This window comes from Scylla paramamosain, chromosome 13 (genome assembly GCF_035594125.1).
Source record: "Scylla paramamosain isolate STU-SP2022 chromosome 13, ASM3559412v1, whole genome shotgun sequence".
Lineage (NCBI taxonomy): Eukaryota > Metazoa > Arthropoda > Malacostraca > Decapoda > Portunidae > Scylla > Scylla paramamosain.
In genome coordinates, this window is record NC_087163.1 from 10,837,501 (window position 1) to 10,852,650 (window position 15,150).

At 43.0% G+C, this 15,150-nt stretch overlaps 1 protein-coding gene across 3 annotated transcripts in view; it reads right to left on the reverse strand.

The window, feature by feature from the left end:
- Positions 1–15,150, reverse strand: part of LOC135106167 (pentraxin-4-like) — a 165,311-nt gene that overhangs the window by 8,940 nt on the left and 141,221 nt on the right. The window lies entirely within an intron of this gene.

The following is a 15,150-nucleotide window of genomic DNA, read 5'->3' on the forward strand; positions in this document are numbered from 1 at the left end:
GAAGCAGAAAAGGAAAAAGAATTGAGAAGACTGTAGTTGGAAGCTGAAGCAGAAGAAAGGAGATTGAAAAATGAAGAGGCTACAGAAGCCAGGAGGCTTGAAGCCGAGAGGGAAGCCAAGCGGTCTGAAGTCGAAAAGGAGGAGATGAAGCTACTTGAAGCAGAAGAGAAGGCGAGGTTATTGAGAAATACAAGGCGAGAAGGTATGAGAAGGAAGAGGCTGAAAAAAAAATTGAGTTGGAGAAGACTCAAATAGAAGTTAATTCATCTCAAGGCTAGAGGAGAGGAGAAAAGAAGATAACAGTGGAAAGCCAGATGGTGCGAAGTTCTACGTTGATACATGAGTTTGATGAGAAAAAGGTGACAATGGTTAAGAATATTTGAGAAGGTCTCAAAGTTTGATTGCCTTCAGAGGAGATAGGTTGGCCTGGTGGTTGATATATTGAAGGCCAAAGCATTACAAGTTTATGACAGGATGTCAGTTGAGGATCTGGAGGATTATGAAGAGTTTAAGGCTGACATCTTGAGGGACTATGAGCTGCGGCCAGAGGCGTAGAGGCTATAATAATTCCTTGGAGGGAAGAAGAGGCCTGGGGATTCATATCTTGATTGTGCTTGCTACTTGGAGGGGGTATTGGAAAAGTGGATGGCTAGCGAGCGTGTCACCTCCTTCCATGAACTAAAGGAGCTCATGATGATGGAGCAGTTTGTGAATGTGGACAAGAAGGAGATAGTACCGCTGCTCCAGGAGAAAAGGTATAACACGTTGAAGGAGCCAACCATGTGTTTCCACATCGGCCAGTGCCACGGTGGATTAGTGGAACGTCTGGCTTGGCCGGTGATAGTTTATCTGGAGGCGTGGCAGGCGCTAGTTTGTCTGAAGTCCACATTATAGCTATGGAAATAAGTCGGGGCGAGTAAGCCCTATAGGTAACAAGTCCCTACCCAGCCCTCAACGGAGACAGACTGGGAGCATGCACTAAAGTTCCCAGCTTATATGTCATTACACTAAGAATATTGCACATTTCAATTTAATTTGTCCTAAGATAGTGACAGACACGGCTTCCCGGTTCCCCAAGAAGGCGGTGGCTTTGATTGTGTCTCTTGCCTGGGACCAAGAGAGTGAGGAGATTTGGTTAGTGTTTTGTTGTAATGGTATAAGGTGTTTTGTTGTAATGGTATAAGGTCAAGAAGTACTACCCTCTCGTTTGTTGATACCTCACGGAGTTCAAGTCACAGGAAGGTGGATGTACAGAAGCAGGCAGGGAATTCCATAGTTTATCAAAGAAAGGCACGAATTATTGAGAATACTGGTTAACTCTTGCATGAGAGAGGTGGACAGAATAGGGGTGAGAGAAAGAAGAAAGTCTTCTGCAGCGAGGCCGTGGGAGGAGGGGGGCATGCAGTCAGCAAGATCAGAAGAGTAGTTACCATGAAAATAGCAGTAGAAGATAGCTAGAGATGTAACATTGCGGCAATGAGAAAAATGCTGAAGATAGTCAGGTAAAGCAGGGGAGTTAATGAGACGAAAAGCTTTTGATTCCACCCTGTCTAAAAAGAGCGGTATAAGTAAATCCCCCCCAGACATGTGAAGCACACTCTATACATGGATGGAGAAGATCCTTGTACAGAGTTAGCAGCTGGGGGGAGGGAGGCGAGAAAAATTGGCGGAGACGTCTCAGAACGCTTAACTTCATTGAAGCTGTTTTAGCTAGATTTGAAGTTTCAAGTTTAGACAATAAAAGGACAGACTGCGGATGTTCAATGTAGAAGAGGGGAACAACTGAGTGTCACTGAAGAAGAGGGGATAGATGTCTCCTGGAAGATTGTGTCGAGTTGATAGATGGAGGGATTTGAGTTTTTGAGGCATTAAACAATACCAAGTCCCAATCACACCAATACCCAATCATATATTTTAGAGAGATCAGAAGTCAGACATTCTATGGCTTCCCTGTGTGAACTGTTTACTTCCTGAAGGGTTGGACATCTATGAAAACATGTGGAAAAGTGCAGGGTGGTATCATCAGCGTATGAGCGGATAGGACAAGAAGTTTGGTTTAGAAGATCATTGATGAATAATAGGAAGAGAGTGGGTGACAGGACAGAACCCTTAGCAAAACTACTGTTAATAGATTTAGGACGAGAACAGTGACAGTTTACCACGGCAGCAATAGAACGGTCAGAAAGAAAATTTGAGTTGAAGTTACAGAAAGAAGGATAGAAACCGTACGAGGGTAGCTTGGAAATCAAAACTTTGTGCCACACTCTATCAAAAGATTTTGATATGTCTAATACAAGAGCAAAGGTTTCACTAAAATCTCTAAAAGAGGGTGATAAAGAATCACTAAGTAATTCCAAAGGATCGCCAATAAAGCGGCCTTGACAGTACCCATAATGAGGATCAGATAAAAGGTTGTGAAGTGATAGATGTTTAAGAATCTTCCTGTTGAGGATAGATTAAAAATCTTTAGATACGTGGAAAATTAAAGCAATTGGGTGGTAGTTTAAGGGATTAGAATGGTCACCCTTTTTAGGAACAGGCTGAATGTTGGCAAACTTCCAGCAAGAAGGGAAGGTAGATGCTGACAGAGTTAAAAGAGCTTGACTAGGCAAGATTCAAGCATGGAGACAAAGTTTTGGAGAATAATAGGAGGGATCCCATCAGATCCATAAAGCTTCCAAGTGTTTTTAGTCCAGCGAAGGCATGAAAACATCATTACGAAGAATTCTTAATAGATAGCAGGGAGTAGTCAGAGGTTGGAGGAGAGGGAGGAACAAGTCCTAGATTGTCCAACATGGAGTTTTTAGGAAAGGCTTGAGCGAAGTGTTCAGCTTTAGAAATAGATGTGATGGCAGTGGTGCCATCTAGTTGAAATAAAGGAGTGAAAAAAGAAGTAGGAAAGTTATTGGAGATGTTTTTGACTAGATGCCAGAAGTTCTGAGAGGAGTTAGATCTTGAAAAAAAATTGACATTTTCTATTAATGAAGGAGTTTGGATAGTTAGTTGGATAGTAGACTTCGCATGGTTCCGGGCAGAAATATAAAGGGCATGAGATTCTTTTTTCTTTTCTTCATGTAGAAGGGACATTGGCCAAGGGCAACAAAAATCCAATAAAAAAAAATTGCCCACTGAAATGCCAGTCCCATAAAAGGGGCCAAAGCTGTACTGAAAAATTGAAGGACAACTGTCTTGGAACCTCCCTCTTGAAGGAATTCAAGTCATAGGAAGGTGGAAAAACAGAAGCAGGCAGGGAGTTCCAGAGTTTACCAGTGAAAGGGATGAAAGAGTGAGAATACTGGTTAACTCTTGCATTAGAGAGGTTGATAGAATAGGGGTGAGAGAAAGAAGAAAGTCTTGTGCAGCGAGGACGAGGGAGAAGGGAAGGCATGCAGTTAGCAAGATCAGAAGAGCAGTTAGCATGAAAATAGCGGTAGAAGACAGCTAGATATGCAACATTGCGGCGATGAGAGAGAGGCTGAAGACAGTCAGTTAGAGGAGAGGAGTTGATGAGACGAAAAGCTTTTGATTTCACGCTGTCTAAAAGAGCAGTATGAGTGGAACCCCCCCCCCCCAAGACATGTGAAGCATACTCCATACATGGACGGATAAGGCCCTTGTACAGAGTTAGCAGCTGGGGTGGTGAGAATAACTGGCGGAGACGTCTCAGAACGCCTAACTTCATAGAAGCTGTTTTAGCTAGAGATGAGATGTGAAGTTTCCAGTTCAGATTATAAGTAAAGGACAGACCGAGGATGTTCACTGTAGAAGAGGGTGACAGTTGAGTGTCAATGAAGAAGAAAGGATAGTTGTCTGGAAGGTTGTGTCAAGTTGATAGATGGAAGATCTGAGTTTTTGAAGCACTGAACAATACCAAGTTTGCTTTGCCCCAGTCAGAAATTTTAGAAAGATCAGAAGCCAAGCGTTCTGTGGCTTCCCTGCGTGAAATGTTTAATTCCTGAAGGGTTGGACGTCTATGAAAAGACGTGGAAAAGTGCAGGGTGGTATCATCAGCAAAGGAGTGGATAGGACAAGAAGTTTGGTTTAGAAGATCATTAATGAATAATAAGAAGAGAGTGGGTGACAGGACAGAACCCTGAGGAACACCACTGTTAATAGATTTAGGAAAAGAACAGTGACCGTCTACCAAAGCAGCAATAGAACGGTCAGAAAGGAAACTTGAGATGAAGTTACAGAGAGAAGGATAGAAACCGTAGGAGGGTAGTATGGAAATCAAAGCTTTGTGCCAGACTCTATCAAAAGATTTTGATATGACCAAGGCAACAGCAAAAGTTTAAAAAAAATCTCTAAAAGAGGATGACCAAGACTCAGTAAGGAAAACCAGAAGATCACCAGTAGATCGGCCTTGAGAGAACCCATCCTGGCGATCAGATAGAAGGTTGTGAAAAGATAGATATTTAAAAATCTTCCTATTGAGGATAGATTAAAAAACTTTAGATAAACAGGAAATTAAAACAATAGAACGGTAGTTTGAGGGACTAGAACGGTCACCCTTTTTAGGAACAGGTTGAATGTAGGCAAACTTCCAGCAAGAAGGGAAGGTAGATGTTGACAGACAAAACTGAAAGAGTTTGACTAGGCAAGGTGCAAGCACGGAGGCACAGTTTCAAAGAACAATAGGAGGGACCCCATCTGGTCCATAACCCTTCCGAGGGTTTAGGCCAGCGAGGGCATGAAAAACATCATTGTGAAGAATTTTAATAGGTAGCATGTAGTAGTTAGAGAGTGGAGGAGAGGGAGGAACAAGCCCAGAATCGTCCAAGATAAAGTTTTTAGCAAAGGTTTGAGCGAAGAGTTCAGCTTTAGAAATAGATGTGATAGCAGTGGTTCCATCTGGATGAAATAAAGGAGAGAAAGAAGAAGAAGCAAAGATATTGGAGATATTTTTGGCTAGATGCCAGAAGATTTTGACACTTTGTTAATGAAGGAGATTTTAGCTAGTTGGAGAACAGACTTGGCATGGTTCCGGGCAGAAATATAAAGTGCATGAGATTCTGGTGATGGAAGGCTTAAGTACCTTTTCTGGGCCACCTTTCTATCATGTATAGCACGAGAACAAGCTGTGTTAAGCCTGGGTTTGGAAGGTTTAGGTCGAGAAAAAGAGTGAGGAATGTATGGCCTCCATGCCATACACTATCGCCTCTGTTATGCGCTCAGTACACAAAGATGGGTCTCTGACACGGAAGCAGTAATCATTCCAAGAAAAATCAACAAAATACCTCCTCATGTCCCCCCAACTAGTAGAGGCAAAATGCCAGAGGCACCTTCGCTTAGGGGGATCCTGAGGAGGGATTGGAGCTATAGATACAGATATGAGATTGGGATTCGAGGAGCCCACAGGAAAAGAAAGGGTGACAGCATAAGCAGAAGGATTAGAGGTCAGGAAAAGGTCAAGAATGCTGGGCGTATCTCCAAGACGGTCAGAAATACGAGTAGGGTGTTGCACCAATTGCTCTAGGTCGTGGAGGATAGCAAAGTTGAAGGCTATTTCACCAGGATGGTCAGTGAAGGGAGAGGAAAGCCAAAGCTGGTGGTGAACATTGAAGTCTCCAAGAACGGCGATCTCTGCAAAAGGGAAGAGAGTCAGAATGTGCTCCACTTTGGAAGTTAAGTTGTCAAAAAATTTCTTATACTCGGAGGAGTTAGGTGAGAGGTGTACAGCACAGATAAATTTAGTTTGAGAGTGACTCTGTAGTCGTAGCCAGATGGTGGAAAACTCGGAAGATGGGCACGAGAGCAGGTTAAGTCATTGCGCGCATACATGTAACATCCAGCTTTGGTTCGAAAATGAGGATAGAGAAACTAGGAGGGAACAGAAAAGGGGCTACTTTCAGTTGCCTCAGACACCTGAGTTTCAGTGAGGAAAAGAAGATGAGGTTTAGAAGAGGAGAGGTGGTGTTCTACAGATTGAAAATTAGATCTTAGACCGCGAATGTTGCAGAAGTTAATGAAGAAAAAGTCAGAGGGGTGTCAAGACACTTAGGGTCGTCGACAGAAAGGCAGTCTGACCTGGGAACATTTATGGTCCCCTCCCCAGGTAGGGACTCCGAGGCTGGTGTAGGAGTCGCCATGACAGTTTTGAAATTTTTGAGTGAAGGGTGTGCGTGTTATTAGGTGCTTGTAGTTTTGTGTGGAGGAAGAGAGTAGTCTTTAGCGGGCAGGCTGTGACTGCCCTCTTGTGTTGTGAGACGCAAAGGGAAACGTTCAGTGAGGTCACAGCTGGGTTTAATGATAAGTTCATGAATAGTGAATAGTGCTTTAGACCTCACTGGGAGTAATTATCGTTTTGTGAGGTGTCTACTGCCTCCTCCTATGATGAGGCTGGTGATGGAAGACTGGGCCATCTCTCTATCATGTATAGCACGTAAACAGGCTGTGTTAAACCTCTTCTACACTGAACATCTTCAGTCTGTCCTTTACTTATAATCTGAACAGGAAACTTCACATCTCATCTCTAGCTAAAATAGCTTGTAAGGAGTTAGGTGTTCTGAGACGTGTCCGCCAGTTTTTCTCATCCCCACCCCCCAGCTGCTAACTCTGTACAAGGGCCTTCTCCGTCCATGTATGAAGTATGCTTCACATGTCTGTGGGGGTTCCACTCATACCGCTCTTCTAGACAGGGTGGAATCAAAAGCTTTTTGTCTCATAAGAACATAAGAACATAAGAAATAAGGGAAGCTGCAAGAAGCGACCAGACTTACACGTGGCAGTCCCTGTATGAAACACTCCTACCTATTTCCATCTGTTATCCCCATCCATAAACTTGTCTAATCTTCTCTTAAAGCTCTCTAGTGTCCTAGCACTAACTACATAATTACTGAGTCCGTTCCACTCATCTACCACTCTATTTGAGAACCAATTTTTTCCTATCTCCTTCCTAAACCTAAATTTTTCAAGCTTGAACCCGTTATTTCTTGTTCTACCCTGGTTGCTGATTCTAAGAATTTTGCTTACATCTCCCTTGTTATAACCCTTATACCACTTAAAGACTTCTATCAGGTCCCCTCTTAACCTACGTCTCTCTAGAGAATGTAAATTTAACCGCTTCAACCTCGCTTCGTAAGGAATACTCCTCATCTCCTGTATCCTTTTAGTCATTCTCCTCTGTACTGATTCTAATAGACCTATATCTTTCCTGTAATGTGGGGACCAGAACTGCACAGCGTAGTCTAGATGAGGTCTGACCAGCGCCAAGTATAACTTTAATATTACTTCCGGCCTTCTACTTTTAACACTCCTAAAAATGAATCCTAGTACCCTATTTGCCTTGTTTCTGGCTTCTATGCATTGTTTCCCTAGACGGAGTTCAGAGCTAACTATAACTCCTAAATCTTTCTCGTACCCTGTACCTACCAGAGTTTGGATGTTTAATGTGTACCTATTGTGTGGGTTTCCTCTACCTACGCTAAGCACTTTGCATTTATTGATATTAAATTGCATTTGCCATCTATCCATCCATTCATTCATTCTATCTAAGTCTGTCTGCAAGGCGATGGCATCCGCTTCTGACCTAATTAATCTACCTATCTTTCAGTTCCTCTCCTCTAACTGACAGTCTTCTTCTGCCTCTCTCTCTCTAAGTCTAATGCAAGAGTTAACCAGTATTCTCACTCTTTCATCCCTTTCAGTGGTAAACTCTTGAACTCCTTGCCTGCTTCTGTTTTTCCACCTACCTATGACTTGAATTCTTTCAAAAGGGAAGTTTCAAGACACTTATCTTTTAATTTTTGACCTCCGCTTTGGACCCTTTTATGGGACTGGCATTTTTATTGGATTTTTGTTGGTCTTGGCCAGTGTCCCTCCTACATAAAAAAAATAAATAAAAGTTGCTCATGTATTGGGCCACCTGTGTTGCTAACAGCTAATCCTACAGCTGTTAGTGTACCTAATGAGGGTTCTGTCCCTCAGAGACGGGTCACTCCAATACCTGCCAAGACAGGATTCGTTGGCAAGGAAGTAGAAGGTCGGGACGTGTCACTCCACTACTTGCCAAGACAGGAGTGGATGGCAAGGAAGTAGAAGGTCGGTCAGTGTTGGCAAGTAATAACAGTATTGTGAATAGCCGGAGGAGAAAGGAGGACGAAGATGCTCCATTTTGTTGTGTCATCCGCAGCTAAGGAGGCACGGGTGCTAGCAGCACGGAACGGCCTAGTATTTAGCTGCTTCGGAGTCAGGATGATTCTGGAGCGTTTGGCACGGTTCTTGGGGGCCAGTGCTCCACTGGCCTCTGGGCCAGTGGAGCTGGAGCTGGCCCAGAGGCACACTGGCTAGGCTCATGTTGGAGCCAGGGTTTGCTGTACTGTATTGGCCACGTGCATTAGTTTGGCTCCGTGTGCGGGAATGGGAATGCTGTGTCCTGGAAAGAAGCAGCCATCAGCTCTTTGCAGCGATATCTATGTCATCGAGGGATTGGCAAGAGGAATGCAAAATGATGGTAGTGCTGTGGCTGACATTGAGAAGCATGCCTGGTTGTGTCACACCCAAGAAGTGGTATTTTGTTTTATTAAGAGCGACCTAAATCTTCCTTTTATTTTTACCAGGGAAGTGGCACTTTTATTGTCAGTTTTATGGGTGTGGCATGGAGGCTTCATGGAGTCATGAGCAAGGAAGTGAGAGTGAAGTTCTGGGCAGAGTGTTCTCCAGTGAGGAGACTAGAGGGGGCGAGCGAGTGAAACTTGCTTGGCGGCCTGATGAATAGTTGTGTTCAGCCAGACGGTTTATTGCCTGGTAGTGCCACGATGATAATACACCTACTGCCGTTGGTGGGTTCGTTGAGTGTTGCAAGGGCACAGGGATATCATTGCGTGGTGACTCTTATGTTTGTACAAGGTGGAAGAAAAGGCACAGAAGGAATAGGCTGTGCAGTGGAGAGATCAGAAGAGAAGAGAGTAGGTGGAGAAGTAGTGACAACAGAGACTGAGAAGAGACAAGAGTCACAAGAAGAGTTGGAGTAGTCTTAACTGTAGGAGGAGATACAAATATGATACCCAGCTTGCACACTGATGTAGCTGGGGAGATCACAGGTCCTGGCGGAGAATCAAAGATGGGTCTCGAAGCAGGAGTGTAAGGAAGAGAAAGAAGTGGCAATTTGAATAAGAAGGGCCAAGTGAGAGATCCGTTGTTTCCTGCTGTTATAGTTATTGTTCATGTTAATTGCAGCAGCTTCAGTTTTGTGACTTGTGAGTATCCTACTTAAATCTGATGTAATTTGCCCCAATCAGTTATGTGCTGAGTTTGAATTTGTTATGTCTTGAAAATATCGTAAGTTTTTTTGTATCTTCCATTTTTTTTTTTTTTTTTTTGTTTCGAAAGGGCGTGTTACATGGGGCATAAGTAGGGAAGTAAGAAGAAAAAGAAAGGTGGAGAAAAAAGGAAGGAGATGGGAAGAAGAGAGAGCGAGAAAGAAGGGTACAAATGCCAGATGTACAATGACTGGGTGGCGTGAGCCTTTGAGTTTACTAAGATCTTCCTGTACATAGTCATCTTTCTTCTCCATTTGATTTATCATATTTCTATTTTTTTTTTTTCAATTTTAGTCCCTCTTATCGCTTAGTAGATGAGTTCTCCCTGCATATATAGTAGTTAGTATTCATCCGGCTCCCATAGTTAAATCACAATTATTTTCTGAAGACAACCGTTTTATATATGCAAGGTAGAAGCACCAAGTGAGGCGGTTGGGAGGGTGTGGGTGTATCGCCGTTGCTCCCTTCCCAGCATGAGTCATATCCTCGTGATGAGTGCAGGGCAGGTCAAGTAACGCTACCTACTTTGTCCTCTTCAGTTATGGGCCACGAGATGAGTGCAGGGCAGGTCAAGTAACGCTACCTACTTTGTCCTCCTCAGTTATGGGCCAGTTGACAAGAGAGGTATATATGTTATATATATTAAATCAGGAAGAACTCTCATACATGTCTTTTACGCGCACACACCTACTATATCAACTTATACCCACGACCTCCAAGCTACCAGGAATACCATGCTCACTACCGGTCCTCCATGCTACCAACACACCAAGCTCCTCATCTGATCCAGCAGTGGCAAACATCATCAACTGGGCAAGTACTTCATTTAAAATCAAACAGTAAAGAGGAGAGGTAAAACATAATCTAGAACAAGTGGTGATCGCATTAAATATCAAAACATTAGAACAGTAGATCAGCGGCCGCATCAAAAATCAAAATGAGTGTTGGTCAAAGGTGTTGTGTGATCAAAGAAACACGAACTCCCAAGTACACACCGAGACGCGAATAGCACGCCCTATCTCAGGCAAGTTACAAGGCTGATACGTCACATGGTCTCTCTCTCTCTCTCTCTCTCTCTCTCTCTCTCTCTCTCTCTCTCTCCCCTGAGGCCGCACCTTGCTCCTGCTCCTCTCCCACGTGACTTGTCCCTGTGGCCACACCCTGCTCATCACCACACCTGTCTGTCGCCACATCCTGTCGCCGCTTTGGTCGTCGTTCCTGCTACCCTCCTGAGGTGTCGGTGTCCCTTGGCTCCTCCCCCGGGCCACCCCAGTGCTCATGGACTTGGCTCCTTCCCCGAGCCACTCCCACCCACCACCGTCTCCACCAGTGTTCACGGCCAGGCCTCATTGGACAATCTTCCTGGGACGCTCTAGGCGCAGCTGTCATCATCACATTCTCTCTGCTGGACCCATCCCAGGTCATCTCATTGCCTCTGCCCAGCTGTGTTCCTCCAGTCATGTGTTGTTACTTCCTCGCCAAAATTTAAGTATCCAATTTCATGAAGATTATTCTTGTCTTTCCACTTTTCCTTCTGCTATTAAGTCGTGCCTATCTGTCTATTTATATAATTCTCTATCTGTCTGTCTGTCTTTCTGCCTATCCGTCTCCTGCCGTCTGTCTCTGTCTGCTTATCAGTGTTTATATCATTCCCTTCTGTCTTTCATTATTATGTTTTTGTGTACTATTCTGTGTTATATTGTGTGTTGTGTTATCATAGTGTTTTTTTTTTTATTTCTTTTACCTATTATTCCTTGATTATTTATACACTTCACATCGTTCATGCGAACACACTCACAGTCTGCACTCTCTCATTTATTACCTGCTACAGTATCTACTGTAGACACTGTAGTAGGTGTCTATCACCGCTAATCCTCATATAACCTTCATACACGAATCTCACCACCTTCCTATTTTTTTGGGGGACTGGCACAGAAACTGTTCATTAGTTTATTCAAAGAATTGAGGAGAAATGCACTCGGCATGCAGCTACATCTGATAAGTAAAAAATATCCATTTTAAAATCATGCCTGTCACGAGCCTTCGAGTATCGCTAGCCTGTTGGTGAAAGACAAATTTGCTTCTCCCACCACCTTTGATGACTTCACCACTCACCTCAGAAGTAATTTCCAGAGTCATTTTAAGCTTGGAACCACCCATTCTCTTTTTCAAAATCACGAAATTTATCTCACAGCACGTCCAATCACACACTAATCCTTACCAGGCAGAAAACATTGCTTCCTCTCCGAATTCAGAATTAATCACTCAGCGCACATCCCCTTCATTTCGTTATCAGTACACTCGATCGAAATCGAGATCAAGAAATGTCATCTGCAACCGTTGCAAGCTGACTGGTCATGCTCTCGCGCAGTGTAGGGTTGTTCTCAATAGTTCAGGAAGATACTCTTTCAATTTTGAAGCATTCTGTTTCCTTCCACAAAAGGGTACGTAACTTCTTACAAGACTGCAGGCATTATCATGCACAGTCTCAGGCTCCACAAACATCGTCGGAAAACTCTTCGCGTCCTTCTCTGAACAATCCATTTTAACATCATCCATCCTCAAGTCTTCATTTTCTTATGTGTCTGAGCATTGTGGAATACACAAGATATGCTTCACACATCCTTCTAACTCAGCATTACCTTCAAATGATATGAGATGTGCTGGATTCAATGGTATTATCACAGATGTTACGTGTTACTCTATCATACAAAGCTTTCTTTGACAAGGGTGCTGCAATTAACCTGATCAAAATGGATGTATTTCGGAAATTTTCTTCCCCCTCTCAGGATCTCATCACTACATTACCTCCCAATGTCAATCTTAATGGTATATCTGGGAAAATTAAGTTACCTCACGGGGAAAGTACTCTTATCACTGTTTTTATCACTCCAGGAACCATTCATATGTGATTATTTTTATATTGTATCTGATGTATTTTTCAGTGCAAATCTCCTCATAGGTTTCAACATCATGTGCAAATATATCAGTCTTTTCCCTGCCATCAATGAAATCGCTCAAGGGGATACTTATATTCTTACTGTTCTCTCTGGTACTTCCTCTCTTGCTAGTATAGTAGCATCTGTTGCAACTCTTCCTTCTACTAGCGATCAGATGTTATCTACACGGGATTCTTGTGTTATGTTACCCGATTTGCCTGTCTCACAGCCTCATTTTCAATCAACTTTCCAGTCAGACTACGGTGTAACTCCTTGTAAACACATTTTGCTAGCAGATCCCATAACGCTATCTGAATGTGCCTTATATGTTGTAAACGCTACGGTTAAATCTGCTGTATCAGGCACTGATATCCTTTGTCATGCACAAGTCTCCATGCAAAGGTGTTGAGTTGGAATCCGTTCTTACTACAATTGATGAAAATGGATTCTGCAAAATCGGGCTGAAAAATGTCACATCTATGCCTGTCAAGCTGAAAGCAGGTGTGCTACTCGAAGACTTGCCGTACTCTGAGAAAGTTGTAATCTTGGATGATTTACCTTCTTCCTCTATCAATATGTATCTACATCAGACAGCCATAATATGTCTTCTTTCCCGCCTATCACGGATGATTACATATTTGTACTTGATTTCCCAGAATCTCAACATGAATTACTCTCTCTCTACTAAGTTCTTTCAGGAACGTTGTCTCGCTCCTTGGTGAACCTCTGGGCCACACAGACATCATCACTCACTCTATCTACCTGACGGCTGGATCCAGACCATCTTACACTCCCAGCTACAGGGTGCCACACCGCCGTTGTGTTCTGCTTGATGAAGCTATGCGAGGTATGTTACTTCAGGATGTAGTGGAACCTGCCTGTTCACCTCATAACTCTCTCTTGTTACTCGTTCCAAAGAAACAAGGCGATTGGTGTGTCGTTGTCGACTTCAGAAAAATCAACACATCTACCATTCCTGACCGTTATCCTATGCTGAAGTTAGGTGACCTTCAGTCTCTCGGTGATTCAAATGCGGCATTTTCTACCCTAGACTTACCCGCAGGATTCTTTCAAGTTGAATTAGAGAAAGTTCACGAACCTATACTGCTTTCACTACCTCCTCTGGCCAATTTACCTTCAAACGCATGGCCCAAAGTCTACGTAACTTGTCTTTCAGAGACTGATGACTTCTGTTCTCTCAGGTCACATCGGAAAAAGTGTGCTCTGCTTCTTTGATGACGTTATCATTGCATCAAAATTTTTACAGGATCATTTTTACACGCTGTCTCTCGATCTCTCACGTTTTCAAGCTGCTGGCTTAAAGGTCAAACTCAACAAATGTTCGTTTCTCAAACAGCAAGTCAAATTCTTTGGTCACAAAGTTGACAGAGATGGTATTCACACCTTAAGTGAAAAATTTCCCTTTTCTTACTAATATCGATCAGATCAGGCAGTTCAGTGGTCTTGCTGGAATATATCGCCAGTTCATGAAAAAATTTTGGCCTTATCACACAACTTTTCATTCATTTGCTGAAGCAAAATGTGGCATTCATCTGGTCTGAAAAGGAACAAGATGCCTTTGATCTTCTCAAAACTGCCTTGTGTCAAACACCAGTTCTTGCTTTTCCAAATTTCAAGAATTATTTGATTTTATACACAAACGCTTCTGGCTTTGGAAATGGTGCTATTCTCATGCAAATATTCACTCTAAATATCGCATTCGCAGACTTCTTAACAAGGCAGAGCAAAATTATGACGTCACAAAGCGTGAAATTCTCACCGTGATCTGGGCGTTACGTCATTTCCGTGAACTCATCTTAGGTTATAAGATCCGTGTCCACACTGATCATCATGCTGTCAGAGACTTTCAAAGGCAACAACTTTATAGGTCAATTTGCTCGCTGGCATTTCACGATTCAAGAATTTAATCCAACATTTTCATATATTCCTGGTAAGGCAAACTCAGTGATAGACGCACTATTACGCAACGTTGCCGCTATCTCCGTCATAAGAAAAGTCCCGCCATGCTTACCATGGATGAAAGACGCACTATTACGCAACGTTGCCGCTATCTCCGTCATAAGAAAAGTCCCGCCATGCTTACCATGGATGAAATAAGAAAGCAACGTTCATACGCCTTCTGTTCTAGTGTTGCTTATTACTTGGAATCTGGTGAAGAGACAAATCTTCCTAAGTTGCAAGTGGGTGTTGATATGTTTTTCATACAAGACGATCTTTTATACAAGTCGAGTGATGTCTCTACTGACGATTCTAGTGAGTGTTTATCTCAGCTCATGATAGTGAGTACCGTACTTCACCACGTTCACGAGTCACCCCACGCAGGACATCCAAGTCGGGATATGCCCGATCATATTTCTGGCCAAGTATGAGGAAAGATATCTTTCAACACTGTGTGCTTCACATCGCCCATCACTCGCTCACGACACATTAGATCCATTGTTCTTTGGGTCACACCGTGTACTTGAATCTTTCCATGGCCACAAAGTAAAAGTTCTAGATCTCAAAACCTTAAGGGAACAGATCGTCCATGTCGATCATTTGAAGCGTGATGAGTGTACACATCAGGTATCAAAGTTTTAATTTAACAGATCCTTCAAGCGACTTATGCTTAACCACACACACACACACGCACCTTCTTACAGCATGAAACTCTGTTCCCATTCCAAGGTTTAATGAAAGCTTAACCACACACACACACACACACACCTTACAGAATGAAACTGTTCCCATTCCAAGGTTTAATGAAGGAAACCAAAAGGTGACGAAAACATATACAAGTTCACAAGCAACACAGTGAATGTAATATGTATCAAGTAATAAGCATAAAGGAAAAGAAATATATATCCAAAATACAACAAACACAAGTAGCTCAGGCATTTACGTAATGAAGAGTGTGAGTGTACGTGTGCGAGTGTTCGTGTTTGTGTTCG